This window comes from Alligator sinensis, unplaced genomic scaffold (genome assembly GCF_000455745.1).
Source record: "Alligator sinensis unplaced genomic scaffold, ASM45574v1 scaffold514_1, whole genome shotgun sequence".
NCBI classification, from domain to species: domain Eukaryota; kingdom Metazoa; phylum Chordata; order Crocodylia; family Alligatoridae; genus Alligator; species Alligator sinensis.
The window spans coordinates 607920-632277 of record NW_005842385.1 but is presented as its reverse complement, the minus strand read 5'-3'; positions in this window follow the sequence as shown (position 1 = coordinate 632277).

Here is a 24358-nt window from a genome sequence, read left to right as displayed (position 1 = left end):
AGTGGCAGAGGCAATGATCAGGGATGGCAGACCCTGGCTGCATTCCCTGGGGGCAGAGGGGATGGAGGGGGGAATAAACCCCCTCCTTGCCCCCTTTGTCTCAGGGGGCCATGTCAGCTGGTGTCTGGCCATGCCCCCACCCCTGCCACTGCAGCAGTGAGGGGGAAGCATCAGGCAGACCCTGGCCTGGGTCCATTTAAACCCCCTCCCTGGGCAATTAAACTCCCTCCCTGGCCAGTTCACTTGAGGCTACTGCCAGGGCTGGCCACGCCCCCGCCACTGGAGCAGCTAGTGCAGAAATGCCTGGCCAGGGACAGCTGTGCCCTTGCCTGGCAGATGGCTGAGGTCTGTGCTGGTGGGACATGGGACGGAGGGGGGTAATAAACCAATTCCCTGCCCTGCTAGCCTTAGAGGAGCTGGTGTTTGGACACACCTCTGCCCATCCCCACTCCTGCTCTGCCTAGGGAGCAAAGGGGTGAGACCAGCCCTGCTCCACTGGAGCAGAGGCAGCCCAGGCCATGGCTGCAGAGGATGCTGGGAGACTCTGGTTTAACTTAAACCAGGAAGGGGTCTGGGACACAAGTTTCATAAACCAGTTTGAGCTCAATCAGTTAAGTCTGATACCTAGTCAACTAGGTTTATCTTAAACTGGTTTTTGCCATTTTGAAAAGGGTTTATGTACACTGGACTTATGTTCTGTTACAGGTTTAAACCAGTTTCTGATCACTTAAACTGGTTTATGTGTATCTTCTGCCTCTAGCTTGGGAGTCCAGAAAGGACTAAGATTTGCTGGGGAAACAGGATGGTTATGGGATGAGAAACTAAAGGTGTGGAAATTGGGACTTGAGGAAGAAACAAGACTGAGACTTTGTGCAGAGGGGGAAGCAGAATGTATTCAACTTGGGTAGAAAGGGCAAATTACCCCTATAGCAGGGGTGGACAATTATTTCAGCTGGAGGGCTGCTTCATGAGTTTTGGTGAGCTGTCAAGGGCCACAAGGGTAGCCCCACCCCTTGACAGGTAACCCAACCCCCTTGTCACTATCTTGGTACCATTAGTTTCTGCCCTTGCCCTGGAAGTACTTCTTTTGGGAAGGGGGTTTGCCATCTTGGAACCAGGAAAAAAACAAATTATATACTAAAAATCTAACATCCACAATAGCATATTTTAGTTTTATTTTTAAAAGATTTTTTTGTCCTGTTTGTGTGTGTTCATGTGGTGTAAATAGAGGTGTTGCATAATAACTCCAAATGAAGTATTACTCTTGTATATATTCCAGAGGGTGTGGAGGGGTGTGGGGGGGTATGGGTGGATGGGTATGGGGCTGTGGAGGGCTGTGGGTGTATGTGGGCTGTGGGGGTATGTGTGGATGTGGGTGTGTATAGGCAGCTTGTGGGGGTATTTTTGTGAGGATGTGTGGGTGGGTATGGGTTTTATGAGGTGTGTGGAGGGGCAGGGTGGCTGGATGTGTGCGGGAGGTATGGGTGCATGTATGTGGTGGGGTGTGTGAGTAGTAGAGAGCTAGGCTCCCTCTAGAGACCCATGGTTGTGTGTGGGGGAGTGTGTGTGTGTGGAGGGGTGTGGTGTTTGTGGAGGTTGCAATGGTCTGTGAGGGAGGGTGTGGTTGTGGGGTTTGTGGGGGAGGGTTTGTGGGTATAGTGGGGTGTGCATGGGAGCCCCCCCACATGTGCCCCCCTGAGCTGGTCAGCACCCACTCCCACCCCACAACAGCTCAGAGCCTGCATGCCCTATGGTGCCTCCTTGCCACTGCCAGCAGTGCACAGCCCCAGTGCATCCTGCACCCGCTCTGGACTGACCCCAGCAGGAGTGGGTCAGCCAGATGCATGCACAGCCCTGGCCTGGCCCCTACATCTGTTCTGCACTGCTTGCCTGTGGTGCATGCTGCCACTCCCTGAGCACACAGTGGGGCAGCTCCGTGCTGGACTGTCTTCCTAGGCAGCCCAGGCATTGGCAGCTGGTGGCCCCAGCCCCACAGTACTGGTGGGGACCCGCACACAGCCCTGCCCCACTCTGTGCCTGCTGCAGACTTGCCTGCTCATGCTGAACAGCTGCAGCAGCAGCAGTGCTGGTGGGGCAGAAGTGTGCTTGGTGCGGGGAAAAAGCAAACCATCCTCCTCAGCACTGCCCAGAGCTTCCTGCAGCAACTGCATGGAGCCCTCACTGAGGTGCCTTGTGCTGTCACCGCCATCTCCTGGCTGCTCTGTGGGGCATCGGGGGCAGACAGGGCAGCCAGTGGGTCCAGAGTGAGGGGCAGCAGCAAAGCTGGGTGCGGGGTGGGGGGCGTGTGGCTTGTCAGTGAGGGGCAACAGAATGGGCAGGGGTAGGAGCAGGGTACCACTGGCCCTCCCATTATATTCCCCCTGCCCTCCCCCCCCACAACAGGTGTCTTCTTTTTTGGATCTGGAAATATGGTAACCCTATCTAAAATATCAAGGCAAAATGACACTGTTTCATTTTGCCTTGAGTTTTGACGGCTCAACGGAACAGCGTTCAGTTTTGAATTTCATTTTGATTCGAAACAGCTATTCCATTCCATTATGTGGAAACAGAAAGGCTGTTTCAATGCTGTTTCGACGTTTCGCTGGGGATGGGAAGTCAGCCCAGCTGCGCTGACTTCCCATCCCCAGCACTAGATCACACCAGGGACGGGAAGCCAGCCCAGCTGGGCTGAGTTCATTTCCCCAGCACTATGGTCGAAACATTTCTACTTTCAAAATGTTTCAACTAGCCTCATTTTGTTTTGAAGCTGTTTCACAGTTCCTTGTTTCATTTTGATTTTGCTGTTTTGACTGCGAAAGGAGTCAAAACTGTCGAAATGAAACAGCTGGTGAAATTTTGCATAGCCCTACTATCTAACCCAGTAAATGGCTATTCTTATGTTCCTATCTGCACCAAAGATAGTCAAAGAGAATGACTTGAAACAGAGAGCAAGGAGAGATGATAGTACTAAGGACGTGTTTACACAGCACAAACTAGTGATACCCAAACTAGCTCTGAACAAGCTAGCTCCAGTAGCGGAAGCAGTGTGGCTGCATAGTATAGTATTTTGTCTGAACTAATATACCTTGCTTCTCAGCAGAACTAATTAACACAACTGAATAATGGAGCTAAATTGATTTCAAGACCTATGCTAGCTTCCTCAAGAGATCCTGCTTTGCACTATGTACACATACCCTTAATCATGGCAATCCAACTTCAGCATGGCCATGGGGCCACACTGTGGGAGCAGGTCTGCCTGGATCCACTGTCATGCCACATGGGCTGTGCCCATGTCCCCCTGCTGTACAGGGTGTGCCAGTGGCATGTGCTGCTGTCTGCCCTCCCGACTGCCCACCACTGTGTGGGCAGCGCCAGTGTTGCACAGCATCCCCCATCCCACAGACCTCTCCCATCTACATAGCAGGGGGAGAGGCGACTACAAGGGCAGCTGTACAGCCCTGCCCTAAGTCTCTCAAGTGTGGACTGTAAGAAAATTTGGGAGAGCAGATTTGTAATTTTGACAAAGTCTTTTCAGCATGGATTTGCCTTTGTGGTTTTGCTGACTCCTAAGGTTTTAAGAACCTGGAATCAAGCTTACACTTAATTTTTTTCATAATTCATCTCTCATGTACCTTGTGGAAAATGAACCTATTGTGAATTGTGCTTCGTTTCCTCCAGAGGCATTTAAAATGATCTAAAACCATAGGCCTCTTTTTAGGTAATTAGTTTAGTTACAGACAGTTTAGGAAACCCGATTCCTTATTTAAGATTCACAAGTTCCAACAAACTTTTTGAGATCATAAGGCCTCTCTCAAGAGCTACTATTACAAGTTTAAGGTGTGGCTTCACATTTACTCCTATTTATTTGCAAAATATATCCAGCTGATTTTTTTGTGTGTTTTTATATAAAACACCTGCTTTTTGTTTGTGATGTTTGAGGGAGCAGGGTTATATGAAAATAGAAGTAAAAGTTCCAATGCTTGAGATCATCAAAGCAACCATTCCCTGGGTTCCACATCAAATCCAGTCCTGCAGAGACAGTTGAAGAATCTTGCTGTTATTAACTTGGCTTTAAGCCAGTGCTATGACACTCTATGTGCTGTAGTAATTTGCAGTTACAAATGGTTTTTGCCCAGAGCCCAATAAGCCAAAATAAAATAGGGGCAAAATGCCAGCCACTTAATAGCACTGAAAAGACCTGAACTGTTTGGTTCTTTTTCTTTTTCCTAAATATCATTCAGTTTTTGGATTAAAGCACATCATCATTTTTTTTTCAAGTCCAACTCTACTTGCCACTGTTACAACAAAACAGTCATATTTCCCCCTAAGTTTTCCAAAATGACTAGTGATTCTTAGTGCCAGATTTTTTCATTACAAATAGATATGTAGCAGGGGTAGGTGACCCCTGGCATGCATGCCGGAACATAGCATGCAAAGAAATTTTGCTTGGCACGCATGACTCGGGGTGGATGGCAGGGAAGGGGCCAGGAATGCACTGCCACAACAAGGATTAGGCCCCTTGCAACTCCCCTGAGCTCTTCCCCTGCTGTCTGCATGCAAAGATTTTACAAGTCGAGGGTGCAGGTGTTTTTGGCACTCTGCCCCAAAACATTACCAACCTCTGATATATAGGAATGTACTCTCACAATGCTTTGACAAGGAGTTTTAATTTTAGACAAAGGCTTGAGGTGCTGAGAAGTGCCCTAGGGTGCTCCTCTGTAAGAGGAGGAAGCTGGGCAGTAACTCCAGGGCTTGAGAGGCTTGATCCTAGCAGAGAAATGTCCAGGTTGCACAGGATTGGGCCCCTCAAATCTCAAACGTGCATGCCCAGGGCAGCTGGAAAGCACAAGCAGCTCCTGGCTGCCCATATTCTTACTCCATAAAGCAAAAAGGATATATCCTATAATACAGCAGCAGAAACTATTGTCACCTTTGTTGCAGCCACAAATGTTGGGCAGTTATGATGTGACAAAAGGTAAGGATGTCAGTTTTCTTGGGCTTTGAGACAGCATAAGCATTTTATGGGTCTATTCTCTCTACCTCTGTTTCCACCCTTAGTACTCTCTATTTCCATACTCTCTTTCAACCCTTAGTACCTGACGTTTTAGCATATAGTAACGTGTATATTCAAAGATCACCTCCTACCAGCTCTGAACGCTGTGTGCTTCAAACCTCGCTGTGTGAAGTCAGGCACCCAAAAAGAATAAACATGTCATTACTGACCAGCTGTGAAAAGTTGGTTTATGTGACCTCACTTCTATCATAGAGGAGCTCTGTTGCAGAAGCAGGGGTAGAATCCATTGCCCCAAAGCCTGGTCACCTGAGTTAACCATACAGTTGTGTTTACTATTCATACTACTGTATTGTCTGCCTCATTTACTACACATAGTCTAAATTAAGTTATAAATGAAGTCAAGCTTCTACTGGCAATGGCCTCCTTCACTAAGTAACCTATATTCTTCACCACAGCAGCTGTAGCAAGTCCAGGTCACTGAATAAGGCAGGGAGTTGTGGAAAATAACAACTTGTGTTCCTATAATTCAAGCCTGGGTCATCATGCAGACACTCGAGGGAGTAGGGTAATTAAGGTTGCACAGGGTTATTTTGAAACCCATTGACTGTGCAACCTCAATAACATAGTTTTGTATGCATTCTTTAAAAAGGTTTTGATCTTTAAAAAGAGAAGAAAAAATGAACAAAACCAGAAAAAAATGAACAGACGGCACTGTCCTGACATGCATTGTTTGTGGGCAGCATGGTAACTTCGAGGTCAACTACACACATCCATGTCTGTGGAAGGTTGTCAGCAGGTTGCTTGCTATCGTCTGTGTGGACCAGCACCAGAGGGGATTGTGATGTTTTGCTAGAAGAAGGCACAACTATTTGCTGATAGCAAATGAATGAAGCAAATGACTCAGGAATCTCAGGTTCCATTCCATATTCTGGATGGGAATATGCTATAGTGCAGGGGTGGGCAAAATACACCAGATCCGGCCCATGGCGGGTCCCTCTGTCCCACCTGGCCCAGGCATCATCCCATGGTGGTGCATCCTGCCCCTCCCTGAGCATGCAGTTGGGCTGGGGCAGCTGACTCCAGCCCTGCCAGTGCCTGTGCCCCACACTCCCAAACAGCAGTACCCTCCCCCCACTCCTTGCTGGTGCCCCCCACCCCTTGAGGGCGGATTCTGAAAGGAAGAGGGAACAGGGTACATCCAGGGTTTTTTCCCTGTTTCTCTCCCACTTGCAGCCTCCAGCATTTCAGGTCCAGAAAGTTCTGATTCAGAGGCTGTATTTCTAAATCACATGTTCAATAATTTATATAGCTTTCCTCCAATAATCTGTCCAATCCCTTTTTTAATCTGGTTAAACTGTCATCTTCTACACATCTGGTGGCAATGAGTTCCACATTTTAATTACATGTAGTGTGAAAAATAATTTCCTTTTGTTAGTTTCAAAATTACTACCTACTAGTTTCATTCTGTGACCCTCTAGTTCTTGTATCGATAGTAAATAATAAATCCCTACTTACTATTTCTTCACCATTTCGTATTTGGTATTTATCATATCCCCTGTCAAGTGTCTCTTCTAAACTGAATAGGCCTTTCCCTCATGAAATCCACTCCATACTACTAATCATCCTTGCGTCTCGCTTTGCACCTTTTCTAGTTCTTCTATATCCTTTTTGAGGTGTGGGGATCAGAACTGGGCACAGTATTCAAGGAGTGGAAAACTATGGATGTATAGAGAGGCATAATGATACTTTCTGTTTTGTTTATAATTCTGTTCTTAATAATCCTTCACATTTTGTTTGCCTTTTTGACAGCTGCTGAGCACTGAGCTGATGTTTCTGATGAACTGTCAACAATGACTCCCATATCTCTTTCCTGTATGGTAACAGCTAATATAAAGCTCATCATAGCATAGGTATAATTTGGGTTATTTTTTTCCCATTTGCATCACTTCACTCTTATCTACATTGAATTTCATCTGCCATTTAGTTGCCCATTCACTCAATCATGCAAGAGCCTTCTGCGGTTTCTCACAGTCTGCCTTACACTTTACCACTTTGAATAATTTTGTGTCATTCAAAAATTTGGCTACCTCACCACTCCCTCCCTTTCCCAGATCATTTATAATTATGTTAAATAGCACCGGTCCCAACACAGCTCCCTGTGGGGGGAGGGAAATGGATGGACGGACACAGTTTACTTATTTTCATCTGAAAAACAGATAATTTATACTCACTCTTTGTTTTCTAACCCATGAGTGGACCTTCCCTACAATCCTATGACTTACCTAATTTCATTAAGAGCCTCTGTTGGGGGACCTTGTCACAGGCTTTTTAGAAGTCTAGATGTACCAAAGTTACCTTACCTGAATCTAAGACAACACTGAATTTAAGATGACCCCCACAATAATTTGTGTCCAGTTAGGAATTTGGAAATTTCTCCTTCAGGACCATAGGATGAATGCCATTAGGTGATTTGCCACTGTTTATTTTATTAATTTTATCTACAACCTCATCTATTGAAACCTATGACTTAGTCAGTCTAATGGGCAAATGCTTACATTGAAGACAGGCCTTTGTAGATTCTAGTAGGACTCAGTTTCCAAGTTTCCATCTAGAAATGTCACTAACATCAATAACAATTGCACTCACAGATTCACAGAAGTTTAGGCTGGAAGGGACCTCATGCGATCATTGGGTCCAACCTCCCTGCTTTGGACAGGAAAGACTGCTGGGGTCAAATAACCTCAGCAAGGTATGCATCCACTCTCCTTTTGAAGATCTCCAGGGTAGCAGATAAAAAAAAAAGGATTGGGGCTCTAGTGACAATTCTACTATGATTCTCCCCCCCCCCGCCCCAACCCCAAAGCCTTTTATGTATACATATGAGACAATATATATTTACACACCAGATGAAAAAATAGACTTTTACAAAAATATTGTTGCATTTCTGTTACATGAACTTGAAGTTAAGGTTGAAACTTAAAGAGACTGCAAACAATCTGAATCTTTCTTAGTGAAGAACCTGCAGCATTCCTGTCTGTCCTGACTCTCTCTGACCATGTGAAGAATTAGCACACCTTCTTTTCTCATATGGAGAAACCTCTTAAGGACCACAGAGGACTGGTCTTAGTGGAGTAATCCAGGGTCTGGCTAGGCCACTGCATTTCAGTACTAATTAGAGGTGCACTGATATCGGATTGGTACCAATATAAAGAAAACTGGCTGTATCAGATATTGGCCCAATGGGGCTGATAATTTGGATGATAAATGCCCATACCGTGTACAGCTGCAGTGCAGCACTTAGACAGTGAGGAGCACAGCTGGCAGTGTGGAAAGCTGCCTCCAGCTGGTAAGTCCTGTGTGGTGGAAGGGGAGGGGATAGGGAAGGGGTGTGTTGGGGGGCAGATCAATGCCCCCCATGGTTAGGGAGGGAGCAGGGGCAGATGTTGCCCAGCCAGAGTGGGAGGGGGGCCCAGAGCCACAGCTCATGGTGGGAGCTCCCACTGTTGCTTGCACCCCAGGAGGGCACGGAGGGCTGGGAGGCATGTGCCTCCTGGATCTGCACAGGGTGGGCTGCAGCCAGGGCTGCACTGGGCTCTTCTTGGTGGGGGCTGGGCTCAGAGCGGGTGCTGGAGGCACTGGAGGGATAATGCATCCACCCCAAATTTTGCTGCTGATCCGCTCCTAGCATTGCTGCCACTGCTAGCTGCCCAGCACAGCCCTGGCAGATCCCAACATGTGGGTGGAGATGGGCCATTGAGCCAGGGCTGTGCCAGGAGGCTGGTGGTGGTGGTGCCGAGAGTGGAGCAGCAGCAAAATTTAGGGTGGATGCAGCATCATCCCAGCACTGCTGGCACCTGCTTTGAGCCTAGCCCTTTCCAAGAAGAGCCCCGTGCAGCCCCAGTTGCAGCCCGCCCCTCCCTGTGCAATACGGGGGACACATGCCCCACTGTTCCCACCCGGTGTGCAAGCAGTGGCGGGAGCCACCCTCCCCATGAGCCCCTCCCACCACACCTGGGCAGTGCTTGTCCCTGCCCGCTCCCTCACCGTGGGGGCGTTGATCTTAATTAGTGCAGGCACAAATATTTCTAATAGTCTTCAGAATATCCAAAATAACTAGTTTTATTTGGGTCCAATTTGCCTCTGCCCCATCTTTTTCTTTTAAACAACATGCCAAATAGGTTTGGCTTTCTGTAGGTCAAACCTCTGAATTCATCCTTCAAGCCATCAAGGGCCTCTTATTTTCATGTTCATTGATATGTAGGCAGAAAACACACTTCTGGAAATACTGGTCTCTAGGGTCTTTAAAGCTGCTTATTTTTGTATGTGCTGAAGGTACAGAAGAGTGGCAGCATGTTCCACATCATAGAATCATAGGAAGTTAGGGTTGGAAGGGACCCAGGAAGTCATCTAATCCAACCTCCTGCTCAAAGTAGGACCATCTCTACCTAGATCATCCACCTCAAAGCTTTGTCTAGCCCAGTCTTGAAAACCTCCAAAGATGGAGACTGCATCACCTCTCTGGGTAACCTGTTCCAGTGTTTTACTACCTTCCTAGTGAGAAAATTCTTCCAGATACCTAACCTAAACTTCCCCTGCTGCAACTTGAGACCCAAAACTAAACATGCTAGACCTGACGTGGCCTCACCAGTGCTGAACAGAGGGGAATAATCACTTTTCTTGATCTACTGGCAACACACATACCAATGCAGCACAGTATGCCATTAGCTTTCTTGACAAGGGCACATTGCTGTCTCATATTCAGCTTATTGTTCACTGTAATTCCCAGGTCCTTTTCTGCAGAGCTGTTGTCCAGCCAGTCAGCCCCCAGCCTGTACTGGTGTATGAAACTGTTCTGTCCTAAGTGCAGGACTTTGCACTTGTACTTGTTGAACCTCATGAGATTCCTTCTGGCCCAATCCACACACACACACGCACACACACACACCCACACACACACACCCTGTGTGCTTGCCTCACTACACACACACCCCTGTGTACTTGCCTCACTACACACACAAACATACACTATGTGGTTGCCTCATTACTCTCTCTCTCCCCCTCCTTCATTGCACACACACACCCCTTTCCTGACCCCGGAGTACCAGCACGCCCCCGTTCCTGTGCTTGGGTAATGCAGCTAGGGCATTGTGGCACTGGAGCCACCACGTGCAGGAAAGCTACCACAGGGAGAGACTTCCAGGTGGAGGGTGCTGGGGAGCAGGTGGAGGCTGGGGGGGAAGGTGAGCTTCCTCCTAACTTCTGCTGAATTCCCCTGGGTCCTACTGCCCCTGTCTCCTGTCATCTTTGACAGGAAGCCCAGAGCAGATAAATAATTTCCTAAACTTTGTAGGTGCCCTGCGGGTCATGTTTTGCCCACCCCTGGTCTAGGCCAGTCCGAATCCTAGCCCTACTCTCCAGCATATCTACTATTCCCCTGAGCTTGGTGTCATCTGCAAACCAGCTGAGCCTTCACTCTATGCCACCTTACAGGTTGTTGATGAAGACATTGAACAAAACTGGCCCTATGACTGACCCCTGAGGCACTCCACTTGATACTGGTTGCCAAGTACACATAGAGCCATTATTACTACCCTCTGAGTCCAATGCTCCACCCAGTTTTCTATCCACCTTACAGTTCATTCATCCAGCCCATACTTCCTTAGCTTGCCTGTAAGAATGTCATGGGAGAGCGTATCAAAAGCATTGCTAAAATCGAGGTACACCACATCCACCAGTCTCCCTGCATCCACAGAACCAGTCATCTCATCATAAAAGGCAATCAGGTTGATCAGGCATGACTTTCTCATGGTGAATCCATGCTAACTGTTCCTAACCACCTTTTTCTCCTCCAAGTGCTTAGAAATGGATTCCTCGAGGATCTTCTCCATGCTTTTTCCAGGGCCTGAGGTGAGACTGACTGGTCTGTAGTTCCCTGGATCCACCTTTTTCCCTTTCTTAAATATGGGAAGTATGTTTGCTCTTTTCCAACCATCCGGGACCTCTCCTGATCACCGTGAGTTTTCAAAGATGATAGCCATTGGCTCTTCAGTGACATCAGCCAACTCCCTCAGCACCCTTGGGTGCATCCCATCCTTCCCCATGGACTTGCTCACATCCAGATGAGTAGTCCCTAAGTAGTTCTTTCACCAGTGTTGGCTGCTCACCTCCTCCCCAAACTGTGCTGCCTGGTACAGTTATCTGGAAACTGACCTTGCCTGTGAAGACAGAGGCAAAAAAGGCATTGAGTACTTCAGCCTTTTCTGCATCCCCTGTCACAAGATTGCCTCCCCCGTTCAGTAAGGGACCCACACTTTCCCTGATCCTCCTCTTGCTACTGACATACTTGTAGAAACCCTTCTTGGTACCCTTCACATCCCTTGCTAGCTGCAACTGCAGTTGTGCTTTGGCCTTCCTGACTTCATCCCTGCATGCCCAAGCAATGCTCTTATATTCTTCCCTAGTTATTTGTCCAAGTTTCTACCTCTTATAAGCAGCGTTCCCTCTAAGCTGTGTGGCTTGAGTAGCCATGCAGGCACGCTCATGCCGTGCTGCCAGGCATGCCTGCGTGGCTGCGCATACCACACAGTTTAGAGGAAACGTTGCTTATAAGATTCCTTTTTGTGATTTACTTTACTGTAGAGTTCCTTGCTAAGCCAAGCTGGTATTCTGCCATACTTGCTAGTCTTCCTGCACATTGGGATGCTTTGTTCCTGCACTTTCAGTAAGGATTCTTTAAAGTATAGCCAACTCTCCTGGACTCCTCTCCTCTTCAGACTGGCTTCCCAGGGGATCCTGAGTGAGTTGAAGTCTGTTTTTCTGAAGTCCAGGATCCTTACTTTGCTGTTCTTCCTCAGGATCCTGAACTCAATCATCTTGTGGTCACTGCTGCTCAAGTTGTCATCCACTACTACATTCCCCACCAATTCTTCCCTGTTTGTGAGCAGCAGGATAAGAAGAGGAGCTACTTCACAGTCAGGGTGGCTAGGACCTGGACCCAACTTCCAAGTGAAGTGGTGCTGGCTCCTACCCTGGGGGTCTTTAAGAGGAGGTTAGACGAACACCTTGCTGGGGTCGTTTGAACCCAGTTTTCTTTCCTGCAGGGGGTTGGACTTGATGATTTGCTCAGGTCCCTTCCGACCCTACCAACTATGAAACTGAAACTATGAAGAGCATGGTCCCTAGCTGGCTGCTCCAGCACTTGCTCCAAGAAGTTGTCCCCAATACTCTCCAAAAACTTCCTGGATTGCCTGTGTACTGCTGTATTGCCCTCCCAGCAGATGCCAGAGTGACTGAAGTCTCCCATGAGAACTAGGGCCTGTGATTCGGAAACTTCTGCTAGCTGAAATTTCTGCTAGCTTGAAATCATGCTTTAGGTAGTAAACATTTCCTTTTTATGGGATTAACATTTATCCTCCTGGTTAAACAAACCAGAGTAGTCAGGTAAATATTTTTGCATATATTGTCATCTTGTACTATATTATCTAATGATTCCCATCAGCTTCTGAAAACTAGGGAAGGTCAGGCTGGGTCACTACTTGGAAGAAAACATTTAAGGTGACACTGTTTTATACTGGTAATTTAGGTGGCTATTTTTGGGCATCCACAAGGCGCTTTTGCCACTTTCATATGATTGGATAATAAGCCCAATACCCAAAAGCCCAGTGGAATTCTATTCCTGGATAGGTGGATGACTGCATAACTGTAGTTGTGCAGACTCAGGATGCATGGTAGTGGCCATAGCACCTATGCACATCCCTTGTGGATGAATAGTGACCTTAGATACCTCAAAACAGAACTGGCCCAAACCTAAGACTATCAGGTACAGACTGAGAAGCAGAAAAGGGGTGGATGTGCATAGAGGTCTCTTTTGCCCCCATAGCTCAGTTGCTAGAACTGGAGAAGCTGAGGTCCTACCTAGCGTCTCTCTGACTTGCCAGCACAGCTCTCTAACCACCACACCACAGGTCCAACACCATGACCTTCTCTAGCATTCGTTTTGAAATTATGCCACTAATATAGTCATTGGAAAAAAGGGGCGTGGAGGGCAGCATGTATGTGTGGAAGAAAGATTCTGCCTCAATGGGGACAAGGGCCCAGGCTAAAACCAAGCGACTCTTCCCTTCCAGTCCTGCTCCCAATTCACTGAGCCATGCACCTCCAGATTGCTTACTTCTTCCTGGCCTTATGTAGCTCCCACAGTCCTTCCTTTAGGCCAGCTTCAAACGGAGCTCCAGAGAAATGCTTGAGTAATAGCTGATCTGTGGCATGGTGGTTTTGTAGGCCATACCTAAGCTTAATCTATGTAGCAATGGTAAGCTGCAGCAGTGTGGCCAAATGCTTATCTTGGTGGGATCATTTAACCCCAGAAGACTTCCTGCCTATGGCAGGGGGGCTGGACTTGATGATCACACGAGGTCCATTCCAACTCCTAATGTCTATGAAATCTATTAAATCTGTAAGGAGAAGACCTCAAATCCTGTGTGAGAGTGACCATAGTGTAAATCTTTTCAGATGTAACAGGTAGTTTAACCAGCAAATGCCATCAACATGTTTAACAAAACAATTAAACAAAGAACAAAGCCTGAAAAAAAACATTATAAAAAGAAACCAAATGTTATATTATGGTGTTATCTTAAAACATTAGAAGTAGCGTGTGACCAAATGTATTAAATGTTATATTGCTACAATAGATGCATTTTTTGTTAAAATGCTTAGCTGATTTGTAGAAACCAAGCAGCCTTGTCAGAAAAGACTATTAACTAAAGTAAAGAAGTAACAGGCCAATGTTAAGCAGCATTTCGCAGTGGGGGAAGAAAAGGAGATAAGAAATCCTCCCTCTTACTTTACGAAACCTTCTGAGCCCACAAAAGGTCTGTTTCAATCCAGTTCTAAAAGTTTCAAGGAAACAAATAAATTTAAATAAAACCAATCAGAGGCCATTTATTAGAATATGAAAACCAGACAATTATAAATACTGGGAATAGGTTAAAAAATTGGACTTCTCTGAAGCTCAGCACACCAACTGAAGTCCCCAGGGGAACAGAGAAGCCTGGCAAGCAGACCTGTTTGTTCCCAGAATCAAAGGCTATGTAAGCATTGTCTTTATTGACACAAATAAGTCTTTGCAATTATAGCCTATAAAGCTTTTGAGTTGTGACTGGAATGGTTTCACTGGTCATCAATCTCCTCACCCACAGTTAAAATTTAGAGTAATAGTTTGATTGCTGTACTGGGAATACAGTAATCCACATTCAAAACTCGGGGGTGGGGGTGGCTAGAAGCAAGGGTCCTTCGGCTTCCCAGGTGAATGTATGTGGACTTGGGGGTTGGGGAAGACATTTAAGCACCCAAGAATAGAAACCATCATTGTTGGTAATCCCTCAATTTGAGGATGATCCCTACCATGGCTTGAGAAGGGTCTTGAGGTGACTTAAGAGTCCCATCCTTCAGCCACAGATCCATCTTCAGAAGTTGCAGGTCTTTTCAAAGGGAAGAGTAGGCCATAGGCTAGGATTTCTCTTCTTTTCTTTACTCCACTTTTTCTTCTCTGCCTTCAGGGAAAGATGCTTTAGTTCAAAGTGGGCTAGTGTTTGGTTGAGGTTGGGCTCCACTAGAGTTTATTAGCAGGCAGCTCCTCCCAGCTCTTGATGTCAGCATCTGTTTTCTTGAGGTAGTATGCCTTCAGTACGTCCTTATAGTATTTTCTATTGGCTGCCACAAGACCTGATGCAAGATCTAAGCTAGGAGTAGAGCACTTGTCTGGTCCAGCAAATTGGTGTTTGAGGATTACTGACTTAATTCTAATAACACTAGCTTCACCAAGGATGCTGGGGTTTGTGTGGTGATCTTCCCATTTGATGTGAAGGATTTTCCAGAGTCATCATTGGTGATACCTCTTGAAGCTCTTGAGATGATATGGTAGGTCACTGACATTTCACATCCATAGAGAAGAGTGGGGATGATGACTGCATTGTAGACCTGGATCTTGGTGTCTTTCTGGAAATCATGATTAATAAAAATATGCTGAAGCAATTTTCTGAAGAACATGCTTGCGTACTAGATCTTGTGCTGGATCCAGGGCTGTCCCAAGGGGTAAGGGGGAGAATCAGGGTGACTGCCCCGGGCCCCATGCTTTGGGGGGCTCTGCAGAGCTGGGCAGAATGGTGTGGTGATTTGGTGCTGCTGCTAGCTTTATGTCTGGCTGCTCAGCACCCCCCGCCCCAATCCAACAGGTCCAGCCGCTCACCACCCCCTCCGCCACCGAATCTTCCACCAGCTTCCTTGCATCTGGGGGCGGGGCCCTGCACAGGATGATTTGCCCCGGGCCCCACACCCTGCTCGGGTCATCTCTGGCTGGATCTTCTAATTAATGTTTGCTTTCAGAGTGAGGTGGCTACCAAGGTTCAGAAAATGCTTGACTATGTGCAAGGTCTTTCCCTCAATAGTAATTTCAGGGTGGGGAGTCACATTCATGGACTGGAGCAGGCTGATAGAGCACTTTAGTCTTCTTGATGTTGAGTGAGAGGCCCAAAGTTCAGTAGGCTTCTATAAAGAAATCCAGTATAGTCTGGAGGTTTTCCTCAGTGTGTGCAAGGATGCCACAGTTGTCAGTGTTTTGAAGGTCAAAGATGGCTGTTTTGAATACTTTGGTCTTTGAACAAAAACCTAGATTGAAAAGCCCGCTATCCTTTCAGTTTTCAATGTCAATTCCGAAATGGAGGTTGTTCTTAATGAGAACCAGGATGATGGTCAAAAAATGAAGAACAGAATCGGGGTGATGAGACCTCTTTGCCTGACTCCTGTTCAGATGACAAATACAGCAGTCTCCAATCCTTCAGAAAGATGGGTCACAGTCACATGGTTGTGGAGAAGCCTTAGAACCTTGATATATTTTTCAGGGCATCCAGATGCAGCCAGTATTTTCCACAAGACTTTGTGATTGTTGTAGTCAAAGGCCTCAGTGAAGTCAATGAAGGTCATATACAAATCCTGATGTTGCTCCTGATACTTTTCTTGGACCTGGCAGGCAATAAAGATCATGTCAATTCCCTCACAGGATGTTCTGAAACCACATTGAGATTCCCACAGGACTTCCTCAGCAAGAAGTAGAAGATGGTTCAGGAGGATATGGTGAGGATTTTCCCTTCTATGGAAAGGAGAGTGACACATCAATAATTCCAGCACACAGACTTCTTGCCTTTCTTGAAAATAGTCATGATGTTGATGTTCCTTAGGTCCCCAGGGATCTCCTCATTTTTCCAAATTAAAATAATAAATTAATGGAGTCTCAGTACCAGTTCCTCCATGCCAGCCTCGGAGATTTCAGCAGATACGATGTCTGGTCCAGTAGCCTTGTTCTTTGTTTCCTTGAAGGCACAACAGACATTTTATAGAATAGGAGGGTTGGTGGATTCCCTTTTAGGGTGTTGGAGAATGGACTTGATGGTGGCATCCATTACAGTCAATTCACAGTTCAGGAGTGCCTGAACCATGAGCCAACTTGCATAGAAATACAATTCCTTTGGGTGCATAAGTGCTAAAAATGTCTGTTGATGACCAGAGGAGAACCAAATGTTACCCCCTAGGTGCTATCTTGCTAGTTTGATAGGTGGTAGGCTCTTCTTTTTGAATAAGAGGTTTAATTGAGATTCTGATTACATGTGCTTATGAAAAGATTTGTTGGTCCCTTTTCAAAGTGCAAAGTATTGTTCTTAGCATCCTTGCCAAATTCCAACTCAGGTAATTATATCTGTAATGCTCTAAGTAAAATTACACTACTAGAGGCATGATATTTAATAATGGTATCTGCCAAGCTAAATTCTGCAGGTTCAGTTGTATATGGCATTCCTCTTCACTTCCTGTCCTAAACTGTTTTAGAAAGCCAGCGTGTATGTTTCAATAGCTGCTGTGGTCTAGTTCAGATGTGACTGGATTTCAGTGATGAGTGAATTGACTCTTGTGTATGAAAATATATATATAATCTATGAACATGAAAGGCAAGTTATAAATTTATGGATAAATATAAAGACAAGTTAATTATTCATCATCAGTATTATTGCACCTAGTAATGTTTTTCTCCAACTATAAAACACAGCTCACTTAGCTGCAAGCACATTAAAGAACTGCTGTTTTTCATTTACATTTGCCACAGAAGTAAGTAACTTTCACCAAAGAGAGAGAGTAGACTCAGAGTCTGTGAATGTAAAATGCCTTTCTCACCTGGAGATAGTCTTAGAGATGATCTGAACAAAGAGTGCAAAGTATGCATGGCAGTGCACTGGAAGTCCTCACATGGGATGCAGCAGAATTCAAACCCAACTGAGTGATAAGTCACAATACAATTGGGAGAATAAGGAATTTGAAAGCTCAAGTGCTCACAACCCATAGGCTTTCAAGTTTGGTTAATTACTAATACTAGTAAAAGGAATGCTGGACATGTTCTTGCAGTGAAGTGGTTTTAGCATTACAAGGCTTTGTTGGTTCTAAATACAAAGATATTTGCACAACTGCATAATGCTTTGCTTAATGGTTCTGTTAAATGTAACTATACACTTAGGAGTCATCATGGTATAATTATAGGGGAAAAACATTAACCAATAAAGCTGTTGAGGGAAAAGCACTCAAAAAATCACAAAGCAACTTGGAAATTGGCTGTACATCTCAGGTAAATTCATACAAATGGCAATCATTCTAGAGAAGAAGAGCATAAGAATCCCACTTATAATGTTACGGATAAGGTTTTTTTCGGTTTTTTTGGTAAATGCTATCAGATGCTATTAATAGGAAAGAAGGTTAAGTTTTCAAAATGAATTTTATGAAAATGGCAACCACAATAAATAAAACAGCTAAAAGCTCCCAGATTTAGATATGAGATAGCTAATAGCAGTTTTTTGGTGAAGAAGGCCTCTTAACTTTGCTAAATTCATTTTATCTGGTTTTTGACCAAGTCCTAGGTTGAAACAGGGTAGTGAGCTAGTGTGGTAAGAAAGTTTGCTCTATGCAAGTTTGCAATTTTATTATCAAATGGATATTTATAAGTATTTTTGGAATACACAAACTTTGAAGAGGTACTGTTTAAACAGCTCATGAAATAAAAGAAATACATAAAATAAATTCTGATCCCTGAGCAAGAAGAGTGTAAAGATGGAAACAGGGAAGTATATATTCTACAGGGAATGATAGGAGATCTCTTTTAGAACATTCAGGCCAAATTCTGTCCTCATATGCACATATGCAAATACAAGTCCCCTCTAAAGTCAGCAAGAGGAGCTGAGGGTACAATTTGACCTGTAACCTTTCTAGAGCAAAGGATCTCAAATATTCTGGCTTTACGAGCACTCATGGTGCCCTGGTGTGGTGCCAGATGACTGGAAAAGGGCCAATGTGGTCCCCATTTTCAAAAAAGGGAGGAAGGAGGACCCAGGAAAGTATAAGCCAGTTAGTCTTACCTCAAACCTGGGTAAGCTTTTTGAAAGAATTATCTTGGCGCTTGTCCATGAGGGGCCAGCAGGGGAGGTTATGCTTAGGGGCAATCAACATGGGTTCATTGGAGGCAGGACCTGTCAGACCAACCTGGTGGCCTTCTATGACCAGGTCACAAAATCCTTAGATGCAGGGCTAGTAGTGGACGTAGTCTTTCTGGACTTCAGGAAGGCCTTAGACATTGTGTCTCACCCCATTCTCATTAAAATACTCGGGGACTGTGGCATCAACACCTACACAGTCAAATGGGTCGCTAACTGGCTGGAGAGTTGCACCCAGAAAGTGGTGGTGGATGGGTCATTTTTGACCTGGAGGGATGTGGACAGTGGGGTCCCGCAGGGCTTGGTCCTCAGACCCGTACTGTTCGACATCTTCACCAGTGACTTGGACGAGGGGGTAAAAAGCACCCTGTTCAAATTTGCTAATGACACTAAGATGTGGGGGGATGTGGACACGCTAGAAAGGAGGTATAGGCTGCAATTGGATCTGGACAGGTTACAGGGGTGGGCGGATGAGAACAGGATGGGTTTCAACACTGCACAGATGCATCTCGAGCAGGTCCAAGGAGGTGAACCTCCCCCTCTATGCGACACTGGTCAGGCCGCAGTTGGAGTACTGCATCCAGTTCTGGGCACCACACTTCAGGAGGGATGTGGACAGCATTGAGAGGGTTCAGAGGAGGACCACCACATGATCAGGGGACAGCAGGACAGGCCCTATGAGGAGAGGCTATGGGACCTGAACCTGTTCAGCCTCCACAAGAGAAGGCTGAGGGGGGATCTAGTGGCCTGTTACAAACTAGTCAGAGGGGACCAGCAGGCATTGAGGGAGTCCCTGTTCCCCTGAGCACTACCAGGAGTGTCAAGAAACAACAGTCACAAGCTGACAGAGGGTAGATTCAGACTAGACATCAGGAGGCGCTACTTCACAGTCACGGCAGCTAGGATCTGGAACCAACTTCCAAGCGAAGTGGTGCTGGTTCCTACCCTAGGGATCTTTAAGAGGAGGTTAGATGAACACCTTGCTGGGGTCATTTGACCCCAGTACTTTTTCCTGCCATGGCAGGGGGTCAGACTTGATGATCTGCTCAGGTCCCTTCCGACCCTACCAACTGTGAAACTATTCTGTCTTCAGCAAATGACAGAATGCAAAGGTCATTCCCCATCTGCATCTGACATATCACATATAGAAGGATCTCATTTCTATCCAATGGTGATGGCTTGAGTAGATGTCCTTTACTATTCAAGTACTATGTAAGTGGGTTATCCTGCTTATGGGCTCCTCCTACAGGCTTTTGCTCCCTGAGGAAGCTCCTTAGCTGGTACATAGCAATAAACAGAGTTTTTAAACAAAAAAGATACACCTTGTTGTCCTATTCCAGGCACCTGGACCTGCTGCTCAGGCACTAGACAGCCATCTGCCACTCCCTTCCCCTCCCCAAGCAACTTATGCTTTAGCACACCATCTGCCTCTGGTTTACAACTACTTCCTCACAGTTTGTTGCACTGTAGCTCTAACCTCTAAACTCCCAATGAGCCATTCTCTCATCACTAGCCCTCCCACAGCTGCCAGTACTCAGCAGGGCTGACTGCCCCCTCTTAAGGGGACAGGCCAGCCTCTTACACACCTGAAAACTTCTCATGCTGTCGTTTTATTGTATAAAACAAGGTAAATGCATCAGTTATTGCAAGTAACAAAAAGTATGTGATGAATTTGGTCCTGTTGCTAGTTTTGTACACAGCGTTGCCTTGACATTAAGAAAATTAGAAGAGGTCAGCCTCCATTAACACCTTGCTTCCTTGTCTTTAAAACTAAAATGAAGTCTCTTAGCTGCTCTTCCATGTGCTTTGAGACAATAAATATTGGGTCACCATTAAACTAGAAAATGTAGACTTGTGTACTCTCATGGTGCTTGAATTCTAGCAGATGACATACTAAATGTTTATCCAACAGTTATGTGAAATATCCTGCCACTATTGTCTGGTACAAAGATGAGTCAATGACAGTTCTTCTGCATTGGAAACTTGCAGGATGATGATCAGGGTATATCAGGGCATACTTAACCTTTTTGCCCTGTTGGTGAGATGGATAGTGCCTGGTTCATCTGCAGGCCAAATCCAGCCAGTGGGCTCAATGAAGCCACACAGAGATGAGGAGGTATGACCAGCTGCACAGGGGGAAAGGGGCATGGCCCAGCTCAGTCCACCCATGTGGGAGGGGGGAAAAGGGATATGGCCCAATCCCGTCCAGCCACAAGGGGAAAGGAAATATGGCCTGGCCCTGACCCAGTCATGTGGGGCTTTGGCAGTGTGGGGAGTGATGGCAGTATTAATTTTGACCTCTCACCTGCCACCAAATTACCAAATTGCCCAACCCATAGGGAGCTTTGCAGGCTGGGTGCCATGGCTCTTTGGGTTGGATTTGGCTCACAGGCCTGGTGTCAAGCACATATATATAGTCTATAAATACATATATATATATATATAAGGGTCGTGCGAAGCTTCAGTCACTGATTCAATTCAGTGGAGATTTTGCCTGATTTGGTGGCCGAATCTCCAAATCCAATTTGAAACAGGAGACCCTTTAATATCTCCAAATTGAATCAGAACCCTCTGAATTGATTTGGAAAGATTCGATGATTTAGACATAGTTTAAATTTTTTATCTACATACCTCAAGGTACCAGGGGGCTCATGAATGCTAAGATAGGGTGGATGGAGCATCCCACAGGAGTGCAGGGGGGGAGGGGCCCAGATCCCCAGCACGCTTAGCAGACCCAGAAGCAGACCAGAGACACTTCCGGTCCACTTCCAGGTCCACAGGGGAGCACTCAGGGGGGGCCCCCTTGTGCTCCCATGGCTTGGCAACTGGTACCTCCTGGGTCTGGGGGGGCACCTGGGGTCATCCTGCAGCTGATTGCTGAGCTGGGGAGGTGCAGGGGGTGCCCCCGCATGCTCCCTGGCAGACCCAGAAGTGTACTGGAAGTACTTCCAGTCAACTTCCGGGTTTGCCACCGAGCATGCAGGGTCCTGCTTCATCCACCCCAGCATCGCAGCATTTATGAGCTGTGCCTGGTACTCCGAGGTATGTAGAAAAAACATTTAGAGCTGTGTCTATGGCCTAATTGCTGATTCTCCGAATCAGCATTGAATCTTCAGATTTGGATTCAGCCAAATCGAATCGGGGCAGTGATCTGAATCAATGAATCAAATCACTGCCCCCAATTCGGGCTTAACCCGAATCGAATATGGCCCATTTTGCACACCCCTTATATATATATGCATATTGGTGCATATTATTATATCATTAGTATATTATTCAGGTATCAGTGGTACAGCAGAGAAGTCCATTCAGACAGTCAAACACAGCACTGAATTTTTCTTCAGGATGAAAATATATTCATAGACACCATGCTAATTTCTAAATTATCCAGTCAAAACTATGTTACTACAAAGCTATACCGCTACAAAGAATCTCCAGTGTTACTGCAAACACTAAGGATAATTTAGGTAGCAGAACAGATAGTGCCAAATACAGAAATCAAACCCTCCAAGTATAAGTGCCTTAGGTTAAATATTTAAATTCATGTTTATGTATTTAAATAAGTAACCTGAGCTTCAGAGCTTTTCAGTACCTCCGAAAAAAATGTGCCTATTTTAAAATAAATGTGAATATATATTACTTTAAGATGCCCAAGTTTAAACTTTTTAGGCAGACCTTTAAAACCAAATCAGGCAGTTTTAGCTCACTATTTTAAAATATATTACAGGATCTGAATGAAGGCAAATGGATTCTTGCCACGAGTAAAACCAATATTATTTATACTGGACACACCCAGTTAGAGGGTGCCAATTCGCTACACTACAGGATGAGTTGACCATATCCATGGCACATTGCTGGTAGAAAGAGTGGTTTGTTATTCACTGGGGTAAAGTGAAACCCCTGTCAGAAAGACAGTGGAGCTCAGCATTTTTTTGGACATTTCTATTCTGTTTTGAGGGGAAGAAAGGGCATATTTTTCAATTGTTTTAGCTCAGTCAAGGCAGCTTAGTACAATTGAAAAGCTATGTTAAGAGGTGATTAAGCACATCTGAAGACATATTAGCTAACCATAGTGCGGCCAATGATAAACTCTGGACATAACACAGCCAAGTAAGGATAACGCATTTGCAGCCATGTAGAGAGGGCATTTTAACTGCTTTAAGCTGAAGTGATTGGGAAACACATGTCTTCCCCCAGCCAGAAATATTAATTTGAGGATTAATTTTCATCATGACACATTCAGAGACAAATACTTTCAGGTGACTTCCCAACAGAACTGAAACCCAAACACTATATGGCTTTGTTTTTATAGTGCTGCTGATTTTGGAGGTCTCTCTCCACCATTGCAGATGGCCTACTCTATAAGTGCATCTACACATATACATTTACTGCACAGTTACTGAAATTACTGCACAGTTAAGGTGCACACCTACACGTGCACACCCATACTGTGCAGTAAATATGGTGACTTGGGCTTAAATTTGATACCTGCATCAGGCAGGTATCAAATTTATGCCCAATTAGTTATTGTGCAGTAACATTGTGTGTGGACTAACTTCAGACTAACTTTAGTCCCAAATCAGTCCACACATAGCGTAAATGTGCCTTAATGCCTGCACGTGTAGACACCTGCCTATTCCCACTTATTGCGTAGTAAATTTAAGCCGGCATAGATGCACATGTAGACACACCCTATTATGCAGAAAATAGCATGGATGTTGTTCTGAATAGGTAGCCATTCAGAGACTTCTCTGCCCAAGACAAGCTCCATCCTTGTTACTTGGTCCTCCAACTCCAGAGAGACTCTTCTGCCTCCCTCACCATCTCCTCACCAATGCACATCTAGGCAGGCTTAACTCTGAACACTCTGCCCAGGCAGGTGCTAGGCCTTCACACCTGGAACTCTCTCTCAAAGTCAGGATCCAGCAGTTGTTTCTGGGTCCCCCTGACCTACAGTCACCCTTTCTCGGACAGGTAAATGTTGCCTTCCTTTGCCTCTTCTTCTATTCTTTGGGTTAACTTACCCCTCTTCCTCCTGTATCCTCCTTCTATTCTCACAGTTATCTGGGTTTACTTCATTTACAGGGCTGCCTGGATATGTGGGGTGGCACAAGATGCTCCCGGGTACTCAAAACCGGCTTGTGTTTAGCAACCTCTAGTCCATAGCCAATGTGAGAGCATAGGGATGCACAGAAGCTGTAAGCTGCTTGCTTAGTGAATAGGACAGAGGCTACTGTTGGTCAAAGGTCTGTAATATAATATAGTAAGAGCACTTTAGCTTGTTTAAAAGGCAACAGAGTACCATATGTTGTTTGTCTGCTACAGTCCAACTGTAAGTTCTTCAGGACAGGGATTGTTACTTACTATGTGCTTGTATAGAGCCAACAGGACCATGATACTGACTGGAACTTTTATGTGCTACCATAATACCCATAAATAATGAACAATAAACAAGAGTTATCACAGAGGGGTATAGGAGATGTTACAAGTATTTTCCCTTTCTTTAGAATAAGGACTAACCACAATATCCTGGATATCCCTGTGTGATAACTGCTGGTGACCTTTTAATGATGACACCTATGTGAAGCAGTTTGAATAATTACCCATGGAAAAAAAAGATCCTGTTATATTTTTACTGACATCCCAGAGTGAGCTGCTCTTTTGTAATCTCTTCATTCTAAGCCATATTAACAATAGTTGGAGAATCAGAATGAAAAAAAATAACATTTTGCTACTTTCGATGCAGGTACTTCAGGGCTCCACTTTGTGTGATTCTGAGCTTCCACTGAAGATAGTGGCAGTCATTGAATGATTTGCGATT